At 42.5% G+C, this 15,125-nt stretch overlaps 1 long non-coding RNA gene across 1 annotated transcript; it reads left to right on the top strand.

The window, feature by feature from the left end:
- The first annotated feature begins 2,251 nt into the window (after positions 1-2,251).
- On the top strand, positions 2,252-14,500 carry LOC140112588 (uncharacterized). The gene is made up of 3 exons (XR_011852699.1): positions 2,252-2,412; positions 13,447-13,523; positions 14,362-14,500. It is a non-coding gene; the product is annotated as an uncharacterized lncRNA (long non-coding RNA).
- The last annotated feature ends 625 nt before the right edge of the window (positions 14,501-15,125 follow it).

Below are 15,125 nucleotides of genomic sequence, written 5' to 3'. Positions count from 1 at the left end.
GGGCTTAGGGGCAACCGCTCTCTTCTTGGGGTTAGCTTACGATCCGCCGCCTCTGTATATTCCTGGAGTGTGTGTCTTCATGGAGCGAGCTTAGGAGCCGCCACTGTGTGTCTTCCTGGAAGGGGGTTAAGGGGAAGTCGCTGTGTGTCTTCCTGGAGCGGGCTTAGGGGCCGCCTGTTGTGTGTCTTCCTGGAGCGGGCTTAGGGGCTGCCGCTGTGTGTTTTCGTGGGCCAAGCTTGGGGGCCGCCGCTGGGTGTCTTCGTGGGCCGAGCTTGGGGGCCGCCGCTGGGTGTCTTCGTGGGCCGAGCTTGGGGGCCGCCGCTGGGTGTCTTCGTGGGCCGAGCTTGGGGGCCGCCGCTGGGTGTCTTCGTGGGCCGAGCTTGGGGGCCGCCGCTGGGTGTCTTCGTGGGCCGAGCTTGGGGGCCGCCGCTGGGTGTCTTCGTGGGCCGAGCTTGGGGGCCGCCGCTGGGTGTCTTCGTGGGCCGAGCTTGGGGGCCGCCGCTGGGTGTCTTCGTGGGCCGAGCTTGGGGGCCGCCGCTGGGTGTCTTCGTGGGCCGAGCTTGGGGGCCGCCGCTGGGTGTCTTCGTGGGCCGAGCTTGGGGGCCGCCGCTGGGTGTCTTCGTGGGCCGAGCTTGGGGGCCGCCGCTGGGTGTCTTCCTGGTTAGTTAGTAGGGGCCGCTGTCTTCCAAGACTGACACTAATATTCCCCATTTATGGATATCTTAAACTAGTCTTAGACCTCAGGATCAGCTGAGTGACCTCCTCACATTTGGTTTGGGGTCAGTAGAGGCCACCAAAGCCACAAAGTGTCTATCCACCCGCTCTTCTCTGTCTCCGCATCGCACGCTGTTTCTTCCGGCGCTGGAATGTTTCATCTCAGCCAAAGGCAACAGCTCGGCCGCGCCAGAACCCTGCACATATTATTGGAAGTGACACTGCGGATCTGCTTGGTCATTCTTGGCTCTGCTTCCTCACGTCTCGACCAGAGAGACTCCTCTTAAAGGGCCGGTACACCTAATGCACCCCCTGGTGTGATATGGAACAACATTTTACAGCGGTGACACTTGTCTTTTAGGGGATCTCCATGTTCTAATGAAACTGCTGTATCTTCCACACAATGAGGGTCACTTTTCATCCATCATAATTTAAGCTTAGTTGAGGCAGGTATCCATTAAAAAAATTTTAACCTTTCCCTTTAAATGAGACAAATCCAAAAACATGGGGTCCCGGCGCCCGTAGGGGAAGTAAGTGATCGTCGTGTGATGTATGTGCTCAGTGAAAGGGATATGCCCCATTAGCACCTTGCCCCCATAGGCCGTTCATTGTCACCAGGTGGGAGGGGCTTGTGGGGATCGGAATGTTGCAGGATATGCCCGAGTTGTTACATTGTATCAGGATTCTTGTTATCTGTTATTTGTATAGGTGAATGTGTAACTGGAGGCGGCTGGGAATCTGTCAGGTTCACGTGTCACTGAGCTGGTAATGGATGATGTCATGTACACTGCGGCCCGGCCTATGTTTGTGTAGAGGTGTGCAGTACAGTGACAGATAAAGATCTGCGCCGCCCGTTATCAAACCACAGCAATGAATGTGTTAATTATTTTAAAACTTTTATATGGAGAATTATTTTGCACCGTCTCTTTAAGAAATTTTGCAGCAGTGACACAAATCGGGTTGCTTCACCTGAACATTTTTAGTCTTTTATTTCACTATTTTTATTTTTTTTTGCTTTTACTAATGTTTATCTCCGGTTTCATAATGTCCGATCACATGCTGCATCATAAACCTGATGATATTCTGGCATGGATCGCGGTCCATCGATTACTAGCTGACGGCTTAGAACTTTGCAGGCGGTTTTAGTTAAAAACTATTTGTCTAATCCAAGTGTCTCCACGGTAACAGACTACGAAGAGAGACTAAATGTAGTCTGATTCTGCAGCCATTCATTACTTCTCTCTTCTGCTTGTCTGTAGCTAGTAGTCACCATCCTGTGTTTCCAAAACTACAACTCCCAGCATGTTGGATACAAGTGCGATACAATGTATATGGTGGCCTTCTATGGGTATACAGCGCCCCCTGTGGCTGCCTTGCTTCTGTGACTCTTCACACTAGCTTTACGTCATGTGTATGGACGAGTCACAGCGACACAATGGCTCCATTTTCCAGCAGATCTTTAGATGACAGAACTTCAGAGCTGACGAGGGCAGCGTCAGTCATGGCTGGCGGGCATGGAGCGCCCCGGCTCACAGTGCTCGGCTTGTCTCCTGCCACACTCAGGGCCTTGTACTGAGCGGGCGGCTACATCCAGCCTCCTCCCAAGGAAAATACAGGAGTGTGCCGGGGACAGAGAGCAGTCAGTGCACAGCGCAGGAGCCCCGCCACAGGAATGTTTCCATAGGATGAAGAGTTTAGGTCAGTGGCTCCTCTTCAGGCCTGGGCAGAGAAGGCGCCATTCATACATCCTGGCATGAGGACAGCACCAGCTCTATTCTACCTGTATACAGCACAAGGGGCAGGAGTGTGCCAGCTGCCACCCCCACCCCTGTATACTGACTGACCCTGCATATTACTACTTTACAGGAGAACACGGGGGGGGGGGGGTGAAGTATTATAGTAGTTATATCCTTGTACATAGGGACAGTATTATAGTAGTTATATTCTTGTACATAGGGGGCAGTATTATAGTAGTTATATTCTTGTACATAGGGGCAGTATTATAGTAGTTATATTCTTGTACATAGGGGGCAGTATTATAGTAGTTATATTCTTGTACCTAGGGGGCAGTATTATAGTAGTTATATTCTTGTACATAGGGGGCAGTATTATAGTAGTTATATTCTTGTACATAGGGGGCAGTATTATAGTAGTTATATTCTTGTACATAGGGGGAGTATTATAGTAGTTATATTCTTGTACATAGGGGGAGTATTATAGTAGTTATAGTCTTGTACATAGGGGGCAGTATTATAGGAGTTGTATTCTTGTACATAGGGGGCAGTATTATAGTAGTTATATTCCTGTACATAGGGGGCAGTATTATAGTAGTTATATTATTGTACATAGGGGGCAGTATTATAGGAGTTATATTCCTGTACATAGGGGGCAGTATTATAGTAGTTATATTCTTGTACATAGGGGGCAGTACTATAGTAGTTATATTCTTGTACATAGGAGGCAGTATTATAGTAGTTATATTCCTGTACATAGGGGGCAGTATTATAGTAGTTATATTCTTGTACCTAGGGGGCAGTATTATAGTAGTTATATTCTTGTACATAGGGGACAGTATTATAGTAGCTATATTCTTGTACATAGGGGGCAGTATTATAGTAGTTATATTCTTGTACATAGGGGGCAGTATTATAGTAGTTATATTCTTGTACATAGGGGGCAGTATTATAGTAGTTATATTCTTGTACATAGGGGGCAGTGTTATAGCAGTTATATTCTTGTACATAGGGGGCAGTAGTATAGTAGTTATTTTCTTGTACATAGGGAGCAGTATTATAGTAGTTATTTTCTTGTACATAGGGGGTAGTATTATAGTTATATTATCTGCACTTCTCTCACATACATGCTCTGTATACACAATCTCCCTATAACATGCGGCACATGACTCCTCCCCCTTCTCCAGATATAACTGTGTGCACAGCTGGGTGTGAGTGTTGGTCGTTTCTTCGTGCTGCGATGTTCTGCCTGGATATAATTAGTCTGGAATTGCCAAGAACAAAGTTTCTTACTGGAATCTGGATGTAACAAGTAGCATTGAATTTCTTCTCCCTGGAATCTTATGTTCCCAAGATTTGGCGCTGGCGTGGCCCCTCCCCCGTGTGACGCATTTTAGGCTCATGGCAGTGACGTTGATAACCGAACAGCATGAGAACTCTCCCCAGATGCCAGGAGACGTTGTGCAATCCCAAGCCGTTCCTGCTATTAATAGTTGGTCTGTGGAGTGCTGACCTCAGCAGGCTGCAACTCATTCCTGACATATCTGTCCCTGGGAAAGTTGGGTGAAGACCAGCATTGATCTCATCCATTTCTCGGGCTGTGATGGGGGCGCTTATTCTGATAAATCCATCAATACAGAAGAGGGACTTTTAATATTTCAGGAGGCAGGGAAAGCTGGGTGATGACATGGGATAGCTAGGACAGGCAAGGCCCCATAACGGACTTCTTAAGTGGGCTCCACTTACTCCTTAAAAAATATTCAGTATATACAAACAGTATATACAGTATATACACACCATGTATACACAAATACTTACAGTATATACACACTATATATACACACATTCATACAGTATATACACACCATATATACACACATTCATACAGTATATACACACCATATATACACACATACATACAGTATATACACACCATATATACACACATACATACAGTATATACACACCATATATACACACATCCATAAAGTATATACACACATCCATACAGTATATACACACCATATATACACACATCCATACAGTATATACACACCATATATACACACATCCATACAGTATATACACACATCCATACAGTATATACACACCATATATACACGCATACATACAGTATATACACACCATATATACACACATACATACAGTATATACACACCATATATACACACATACATACAGTATATACACACCATATATACACACATACATACAGTATATACACACCATATATACACACATACATACAGTATATACACACCATATATACACACATACATACAGTATATACACACCATATATACACACATACATACAGTATATACACACCATATATACACACATACATACAGTATATACACACCATATATACACACATACATACAGTATATACACATCACAAAGACAGCATATTCACCCCCAATACCCCAGACGTCAGGGCCCCTCTGACACTGAGGACCCCAAAACCGCTGCTATAGTTGTGCCCCTGGGGTGATGATTTGCTTTGTTGTTCCTGAAGTAATGACCCATCTCTGAGGGCTCTATGATTGACTAATCTGTCCTGTGACATTGTTATAGGATACAAATCCCTTGAAAACTGCCAATCAGGAGGTAGGGAAAGCTGGGTTACTCACTATTGCTCATGTTATAGAGCTGTGTCCGCTTTTGGCTTGTTTTGCAGCTGTTTGGTCTTGAGTAAACATTGCCATTCAGGAGCCATGGAAAACTGGGTGACCATCATAATAGATATTTACACATCTCACACAGCTTTCCTGGGTCTCTTCCTACATAAACATTACTATTTAATAAGGATGTACATTAATGCATGTCTGTGCCATTCAGGGGCCTAGGAAAGTTTAGTAATGCTATAACCCACATATTGCATACTCCCCATGAAAGGCAAGTCTATATATTGATAGAATTATTTTTTTCATGTATCACTGCCATTCAGGGTGTTAGGAAAGCTGTAATGTATCGCCCACCCTGCTTTTATAAACCCCTGAAAATATATCTTTCTAGCTTCTACAAGTGCCATGGGGTGGTGCCCTCACACTGCTGTGCTCTGTGTCCTCTGCAGACAGTGTTGGGTATTGTCCCCGGAGAGATGTGCTATCATACCATTGTGTGTATTGTTAGTAGCAGCAGGACTGTGATATATTGATTTATATTCCATGATTGAAGCTGGACTTGATAAATTGAGGGTGTTTCCTCACACTGCTGTGCTCCTAGCACTCTGCACTGATCTGCACAACACATCTGATGTCCTTACATCCTTACATGTGATTACACCTCGCTCCAGGGACAATACTTAACACTGGCTGCAGAGAGTACAGAGCACAGCAGTGTGAGGTTACACCCTCGGTGCACTTGGTAAAGCTACAATCCTGGAATTTAAATCCATATATCACAGTCCTGCTGCTACTAACAACATTCAAATTTATTGTTTTTTTTTTATAGTTTTTTTGTTTTTATTTTTATATTGGCCAAAAAATTATTTATATACGATAATCTCACCTTCAACTGTGAATTTTAAAGAAAGTAGTGGGGGACAGAAATCCCAATATCCCATACACCGTACACCATACAGCTACATGACGAATGATAGACCGGATTGATGGTTTTATACATTGTTATACATTTCTATATGTCCTGGATGTAACGTCTGTAGGAAAGAACATCCTCCCGTACAGGATTTCTGTCTTGAGTTGTGCCGCCTCGCGTGCGCCCACTGCATTATAAATTGGTTGTAGAAGCCGTTTCAGCTAATTGTGTGTTTATTGGGAGTATGAATCGCCAGATGAGAGGATAAACTTATTACTGGAGGCAAATCAACCGTAATGTCCAAACTCAATAAGGAGAACGGATCACAGAGGAGGACGACCAGCGCCCGCGCACTACTGCCTGATGTACAAGCAGACCGGGGGATAGTACTAGAGGGGGCAGTATTATAATAGTTATATTCTTGTACATGGGGGGCAGTATTATAGTAGTTATATTCTTGTACATAGGGGGGCAGTATTATAGTAGTTATATTCTTGTACATAGGGGGCAGTATTATAGTAGTTATATTCCTGTACATAGGGGGCAGTGTTATAGTAGTTATATTCTTGTACATAGGGGGCAGTATTATAGTAGTTATATTCCTGTACATAGGAGGCAGTATTATAGTAGTTATATTCCTGTACATAGGGGGCAGTATTATAGTAGTTATATTCTTGTACATAGGGGGCAGTATTATAGTAGTTATATTCCTGTACATAGGGGGCAGTATTATAGTAGTTATATTCTTGTACATAGGGGGCAGTATTATAGTAGTTATATTCCTGTACATAGGGGGCAGTATTATAGTAGTTATATTCTTGTACATAGGGGGCAGTATTATAGTAGTTATATTCCTGTACATAGGTGGCAGTATTATAGTAGTTATATTCTTGTACATAGGGGGCAGTATTATAGTAGTTATATTCCTGTACATAGGGGGCAGTATTATAGTAGTTATATTCCTGTACATAGGGGGCAGTATTATAGTAGTTATATTCCTGTACATAGGTGGCAGTATTATAGTAGTTATATTCTTGTACATAGGGGGCAGTATTATAGTAGTTATATTCCTGTACATAGGGGGCAGTATTATAGTAGTTATATTCCTGTACATAGGGGCAGTATTATAGTAGTTATATTCTTGTACATAGGGGGCAGTATTATAGTAGTTATATTCCTGTACATAGGGGGCAGTATTATAGTAGTTATATTCTTGTACAAAGGGGGCAGTATTATAGTAGTTATATTCCTGTACATAGGGGGCAATATTATAGTAGTTATATTCCTGTACATAGGGGGCAGTATTATAGTAGTTATATTCCTGTACATAGGGGGCAGTATTATAGTAGTTATATTCCTGTACATAGGTGGCAGTATTATAGTAGTTATATTCTTGTACATAGGGGGCAGTATTATAGTAGTTATATTCCTGTACATAGGGGGCAGTATTATAGTAGTTATATTCCTGTACATAGGTGGCAGTATTATAGTAGTTATATTCTTGTACATAGGGGGCAGTATTATAGTAGTTATATTCCTGTACATAGGGGGCAGTATTATAGTAGTTATATTCCTGTACAAAGGTGGCAGTATTATAGTAGTTATATTCTTGTACATAGGGGGCAGTATTATAGTAGTTATATTCCTGTACATAGGGGCAGTATTATAGTAGTTATATTCCTGTACATAGGGGGCAGTATTATAGTAGTTATATTCTTGTACAAACGGGGCAGTATTATAGTAGTTATATTCCTGTACAAACGGGGCAGTATTATAGTAGTTATATTCCTGTACATAGGGGGCAGTATTATAGTAGTTATATTCCTGTACATAGGGGGCAGTATTATAGTAGTTATATTCCTGTACATAGGGGGCAGTATTATAGTAGTTATATTCCTGTACATAGGGGGCAGTATTATAGTAGTTATATTCCTGTACATAGGTGGCAGTATTATAGTAGTTATATTCTTGTACATAGGGGGCAGTATTATAGTAGTTATATTCCTGTACATAGGGGGCAGTATTATAGTAGTTATATTCCTGTACATAGGGGGCAGTATTATAGTAGTTATATTCCTGTACATAGGGGGCAGTATTATAGTAGTTATATTCTTGTACATAGGGGGCAGTATTATAGTAGTTATATTCTTGTACATAGGGGGCAGTATTATAGTAGTTATATTCTTGTACATAGGGGGCAGTATTATAGTAGTTATGTTCTTGTACATAGGGGGCAGTATTATAGTAGTTATATTCTTGTACATAGGGGGCAGTATTATAGTAGTTATATTCCTGTACATAGGGGGCAGTATTATAGTAGTTATATTCCTGTACATAGGGGGCAGTATTATAGTAGATATATTCTTGTACATAGGGGGCAGTATTATAGTAGTTATATTCCTGTACATAGGGGGCAGTATTATAGTAGTTATATTCTTGTACATAGGGGGCAGTATTATAGTAGTTATATTCCTGTACATAGGGGGCAGTATTATAGTAGTTATATTCCTGTACATAGGGGGCAGTATTGTAGTAGTTATATTCCTGTACATAGGGGGCAGTATTGTAGTAGTTATATTCTTGTACATAGGGGGCAGTATTATAGTAGTTATATTCCTGTACATAGGGGGCAGTATTGTAGTAGTTATATTCTTGTACATAGGGGGCAGTATTATAGTAGTTATATTCCTGTACATAGGGGGCAGTATTGTTATACTTTTTCCTCTTTGATGTACATTGATACAGGAATAGATTGCAGCTCCTCTCCATTTATACTTGTACGTACTATATGTCGGTACTATCAGCATATAATACCGCTCCTCTCCTCTCATCTTCCATCATTCAGCAGTTCCTGGGAAACTGGCAGGAAATAGCAGGAATTAACATAATCGTATTTAAGACGGTAGAGGGTGGGATTTGGATGGCGCTGTAGACGGGCAGAGCTGCCACCTGGCCGGAACAAATGATCCCCTGACTGTGTGACTTTATCTGGGTATCTGTGTCAGGGTTATCCTCCCAAATCTTTTTCTTAACCCTTTCAGTGCTGTACAATGTGACCCTGAGATTTGCCTTGTGTTAGACCGACATCTCTATTAACGGTGCAGATTTTTTCCGTTGCCCGCTCCCGTTACACCCCTCCAGGAATTCTCCCAAATGTTTATGGGCTCTTTTTTTTTTTTTCTGTCCTCATGAATATGGATTGTTGGGGGGGGGGGAGGGGACATAACACAGAGGGGACATAAAAACATGTGATTTGCATACGTCTGCATAGGAATGATCTATTAATTATGTCTGGAATGTGTCCGCTGTCAAGACGTTCATTATCGAGCAATGTGTAAAACAAATGAGCAAGGGGGAGGAGGGGTGGAAATTACTAATTGCTAGATAATTATTTGTACCTTTTTTTTCAATTTTATTTAAACTGAAAAAAAAATTGTTTTAATAACATCTAAATAATGATTTTATTTAATTTTTTTAATTCAGTATTTTTTATTTTTCAAACACTTTATTTTTTGTTTTTCCGCTGTATATTCCAATTTTTTTTTTTTTTTTTTTAGTATTTAAATGTGGTTTATTAAGGAAAAATACGTTTCTGCGTTTTTTGATTCAGCATTTTAGAATTTTCTTTTTTTTTTTCTATTTTATTTTGTGTCCTCATAGACTATTCCTGAGCTATGACCCCCCCCCCCTCTCTTGTAAGTCTGCGTTTATCTATTGCTGTGAAATATTTAAGGTGGCGCCACCTAGGAAAATACAGTAAAGTTGTATGCGGCAAATATGGTGCAATGATACATTCTGCTACAATTGGACGCGGTTGTGGCCCCTTTAAGAAGCTCTAGTTGCTCTCTGTGACCCCATTGTTGCTATGTATCTTGTTGTGTTAGCCGTGGATCTGTCACTGACCCGTCATCAGAGCTTCCTCCTCCGACTTATTTCCTAGGAATGACCTGACCTCGGAATGGGACTCGGGCACAGTCATCTCCTCCTGCACTGTCAGCGTAATATCGCTTGTGTCAGCAGTTTGGGGGGGGGGGAGATATTAGTGGAGCATCAGTGATCATAATTAAAGGGGAATTCTATCCAGCTACAGAGGATAAGTTGGAGGATGCCGATTAGTCACTTGCATCAAAATGCTTCAAAAATTCTTCTTTCTCTTACATGGGTTTTATTAATCAGATTTTTCTAACATCTATACAGCAGTGATCTGTAATGTGATGGGTTGGAGGTTTGGATCAGGTTTGAGGCTTCTGATCCTAGGACCCCATAGATTGATATTCATCATTGATATCCTCAGAATAGGGTAGGGGGTCTATACATGCTTGATCCAAAGTGAGTGGACACCAACTTCCTCTGACTATTAGGGGCCCCCTCACCCCCTACTGACAGAAGCCTCTCTGGTCATTTCTAGGGTGCCCTAAGTTTTCTTCTTGATTAGAAAAATCTGATTAAAGCGGATTATTAAGGAATTCTGGAAAAGTACAAAAATATTAACCGCTTACTCGCCCATCTGCAGCTTCCACTTTCTTACGCCATTACGTACAATCTTCTCTACCCCTGTGGTCAAGCATTGGCCAATCAGTGGGTTTCCTCAGACCGCAGGAGATATTGCTTCCTCTATTGTCACTTTCTGTGGTCCCAGGAGGCCACTGACGGGTCCACAAGGGTTTCCAGCCCTATAGGCTGGACCAGAGGTGTCAAACTCTAGAAGTATAGAGCCTAAAAAGATGCCCTTACCCCGGCCTTCAGAAACCCCCAAAAATCCTTGACAACCTTGTTGTGTTGTCAATTCAAGGAAAGGAGGTCCCAGCTCGTTGTCTGAGTTGTGGTTGTTTGACAGTCTCGTTCTTTGGGACTCACTGTCTATCATGTTTGTTGTACACAACACATCTATAGCGTCCAGTAATATTAACTATTAATCAGATTATTGGATTATATACATATATCGTTAGTGGAAATAACTTTCTTTGCCCTATTAATCAGATTTTTTATAATATATATAATAAATATCTTGAAAAATACAAACTTCTCACGAGACGGCTTCTATTTTCCGGTGATAAATTGGAAGTTCCTGGCATGTTGTGGGATGCGGAATTGGAATGTTTGCACTCTCGTCGCCCTATTAATTAGATTTTTTTTCACAAATCTGTAAAATACCTTTAAATTTGGAAAGCAAGATCGCCTTCCTCACTTCCATCATATATTGGAAGCCCTTAGTTGTGTTCAGGGAATCTAGAAGTGGAGCGGATAGATTTTCTACTGCCCTATTAATCAGATTTTAGTAAATCTGGAGAAGACTTTTAAATTGGAAAAACATAATCTGGTCACGGGATCTCCTGGGATTGTTTGTAGCCTTCAGTCATGTATTGGGGGCTTGTGATAGTTTATGGTGGGTGGGGGGCGGCTGCCCATCTGTTGTCTAAGTAATTATGCTCCTCGGGGCCTGGGAACACCAGTCAGTAGTTGTTGTTGTTGTCGGGATCCCCGGAGCTCCTGACATCCCTCAATTAAAGTTCATTCCCATAAACGTCTCCTCGGGCCATTACTTGTCTCGTAAGGTTTTTATAGCCCGGAAGGCATCTGACTCCTGGGGTGGCACAATGTACGGGGCATTCCTGGGCAGCGCCGGCCCCGCGTACAGCTGCACCCGATGAAAGGACCTGCTGTGTTTGTTTTATTAGAGGGGCAAATATTTATTATAACATAAATCAGTGTCATATACTGAATATTGGCCAAACATCTGCCTCCCCCCCTCCCCAACCACACACTGAGAGATGAAAATTCAGATACTTATAATTATTATTTTTTTCAAATTTAAAATATATTAATATATGTTATAAAATTATAATTTGGTATGATATATTTTAATACTGACTGCATAGTTATGTATCTAATCCTCTCCTGTGTGATACTGTCTGCTGAGCTGTGTATCTAATTCTCTCCTGTGTGATACTGTCTGCTGAGCTGTGTATCTAATCCTATCCTGTGTGATACTGTCTGCTGAGCTGTGTATCTAATCCTATCCTGTGTGATACTGCCTGCTGAGCTGTGTATCTAATCCTATCCTGTGTGATACTGCCTGCTGAGCTGTGTATCTAATCCTATCCTGTGTGATACTGCCTGCTGAGCTGTGTATCTAATCTTATCCTGTGTGATACTGGCTGCTGAGCTGTGTATCTAATCCTCTCCTGTGTGATACTGCCTGCTGAGCTGTGTATCTAATCCTATCCTGTGTGATACTGTGTGCTGAGCTGTGTATCTAATCCTATCCTGTGTGATACTGTCTGCTGAGCTGTGTATCTAATCCTCTCCTGTGTGATACGGTCTGCTGAGCTGTGTATCTAATCCTATCCTGTGTGATACGGTCTGCTGAGCTGTGTATCTAATCCTATCCTGTGTGATACTGTCTGCTGAGCTGTGTATCTAATCCTATCCTGTGTGATACTGTCTGCTGAGCTGTGTATCTAATCCTATCCTGTGTGATACTGTCTGCTGAGCTGTGTATCTAATCCTATCCTGTGTGATACTGTCTGATGAGCTGTGTATCTAATCCTATCCTGTGTGATACTGTCTGATGAGCTGTGTATCTAATCCTATCCTGTGTGATACTGTCTGATGAGCTGTGTATCTAATCCTATCCTGTGTGATACTGTGTGCTGAGCTGTGTATCTAATCCTATCCTGTGTGATACTGGCTGCTGAGCTGTGTATCTAATCCTATCCTGTGTGATACTGGCTGCTGAGCTGTGTATCTAATCTTATCCTGTGTGATACTGGCTGCTGAGCTGTGTATCTAATCCTCTCCTGTATGATACTGGCTGCTGAGCTGTATATCTAATCCTATCATGTGTGATACTGTGTGCTGAGCTGTGTATCTAATCCTATCCTGTGTGATACTGCCTGCTGAGCTGTGTATCTAATCCTATCCTGTGTGATACTGTCTGCTGAGCTGTGTATCTAATCCTCTCCTGTGTGATACGGTCTGCTGAGCTGTGTATGTAATCCTATCCTGTGTGATACTGTCTGCTGAGCTGTGTATCTAATCCTATCCTGTGTGATACTGTCTGCTGAGCTGTGTATCTAATCCCATCCTGTGTGATACTGTCTGCTGAGCTGTGTATCTAATCCTCTCCTGTGTGATACCGTCTGCTGAGCTGTGTATCTAATCCTATCCTGTGTGATACGGTCTGCTGAGCTGTGTATCTAATCCTATCCTGTGTGATACGGTCTGCTGAGCTGTGTATCTAATCCTTTCCTGTGTGATACTGTCTGCTGAGCTGTGTATCTAATCCTATCCTGTGTGATACGGTCTGCTGAGCTGTGTATCTAATCCTATCCTGTGTGATACTGTCTGCTGAGCTGTGTATAAGGTGTGAGTCCTCTTGTTGCTTGTGATGTTTTTGCCCTCTGTCGTCTAATCTTTGGTGTCTTTCTTCCCGCAGACTATCCAGAAGTTAGCCAGCCAATACCTGAAGAAGGACTGGCCTGTAGTGAAGCCAGACGAGAGGAGCGAGTACAGGTACCTACCTCCTCACCTATTTCACAGTCCTGCTGCTACTAGCAACACACACAATGGTCTGATTAAACATCTGTGCTGGGCCAGTACCTAACACAGAGCACAGCAGCGTGAGGACATGCCCCCAGTAAAATCCTGTAATATAAACACATATTTCACAGTCCTGCTGCTACTAACAACATACACAAAGTTCTGATAACACATCTCTCCAGGGTCAATACCTAACACTGGCTGCAGTCTCATGGTCACACCTGCTGACAGGTTCCCTGTTGAGTGTTTTCTTGGTGGTATTGGCCAAGATCATTTTAGTGCAGCTTTGGCTGTGACTAGAGTCGTGCCAGCTCTATAGCTATGATCATACACCCTGTACGTGTGATCCTGTCCTCACCTTGTCCTGGTATTAGATCCGTCATTTCTAATACATTTTATTCCTTGTTAAAACTTTCCCACCGACACAATGGAACGACTCTGCAGCATTTGTGGACACTTCATGAGACGCTGATTTATGATCATTACCCTATGGTCCGTTGTAATATCAGCACATTGCAGGTTAAAAAGTTTTGTGCTGCAACTCCATTCACCTTGAAGACGAAATCCTGCGCTGAAACATTGTAACGAATAAGCTGCGTGCGGATGGATGGAAATGTGACAGAATTAGTCATAGAGTATCTAATCCCCAGACTAAAGGAGCCGATAACAGAGGGCAGGAGAGGGCATTCACCTGCCCCACAGTCGCCCACTCTGGCCTGAAGAAGCTGATAACAGAGAGCAATACCTTGTATTCATCTCCTTGTGTTTCTTGAGGGTTTGCTGTGATCTCACTCTTTCTCTGTCTCTTCAGGAACATCTACACCGTATGGAAATCCTTCCTAGAGGGGACAATACAAGTGGCACAATCCCGAATAAACATCTGCGAAAACTATAGGAACCTGATCTCCGAACCTGCCCGCACTGTGAAGCTCTACAAGGAGCAGCAGCTGAAGAAGGTATGGAATAAGGAACACAGGGGGGCCCCAACTCCAGGACCTATCCTGTATTATACCCCAGAGCTGTACTCACTATTCTGCTGCTGGTGCAGTCACTGTGTACATACATGACATTACTTATCCTGTACTGATCCTGAGTTACATCCTGTATTATACACCAGAGCTGCACTCACTATTCTGCTGCTGGTGCAGTCACTGTGTACATACATGACATTACTTATCCTGTACTGATCCTGAGTTACATCATGTATTATACTCCAGAGCTGCACTCACTATTCTGCTGGTGCAGTCACTGTGTACATACATGACATTACTTATCCTGTACTGATCCTGAGTTACATCCTGTATTATACTCCAGAGCTGCACTCACTATTCTGCTGCTGGTGCAGTCACTGTGTACATACATGACATTACTTATCCTGTAACTGATCCTGAGTTACATCCTGTATTATACTCCAGAGCTGCACTCACTATTCTGCTGCTGGTGCAGTCACTGTGTACATACATGACATTACTTATCCTGTACTGATCCTGAGTTACATCCTGTATTATACTCCAGAGCTGTACTCACTATTCTGCTGCTGGTACAGTCACTGTGTACATACATGACATTACTTAT

Source organism: Engystomops pustulosus, unplaced genomic scaffold (genome assembly GCF_040894005.1).
Source record: "Engystomops pustulosus unplaced genomic scaffold, aEngPut4.maternal MAT_SCAFFOLD_923, whole genome shotgun sequence".
NCBI lineage: Eukaryota > Metazoa > Chordata > Amphibia > Anura > Leptodactylidae > Engystomops > Engystomops pustulosus.
The sequence above is the reverse complement of the archived record's forward strand: the minus strand, read 5'-3'. Positions and strand labels throughout refer to the sequence as shown.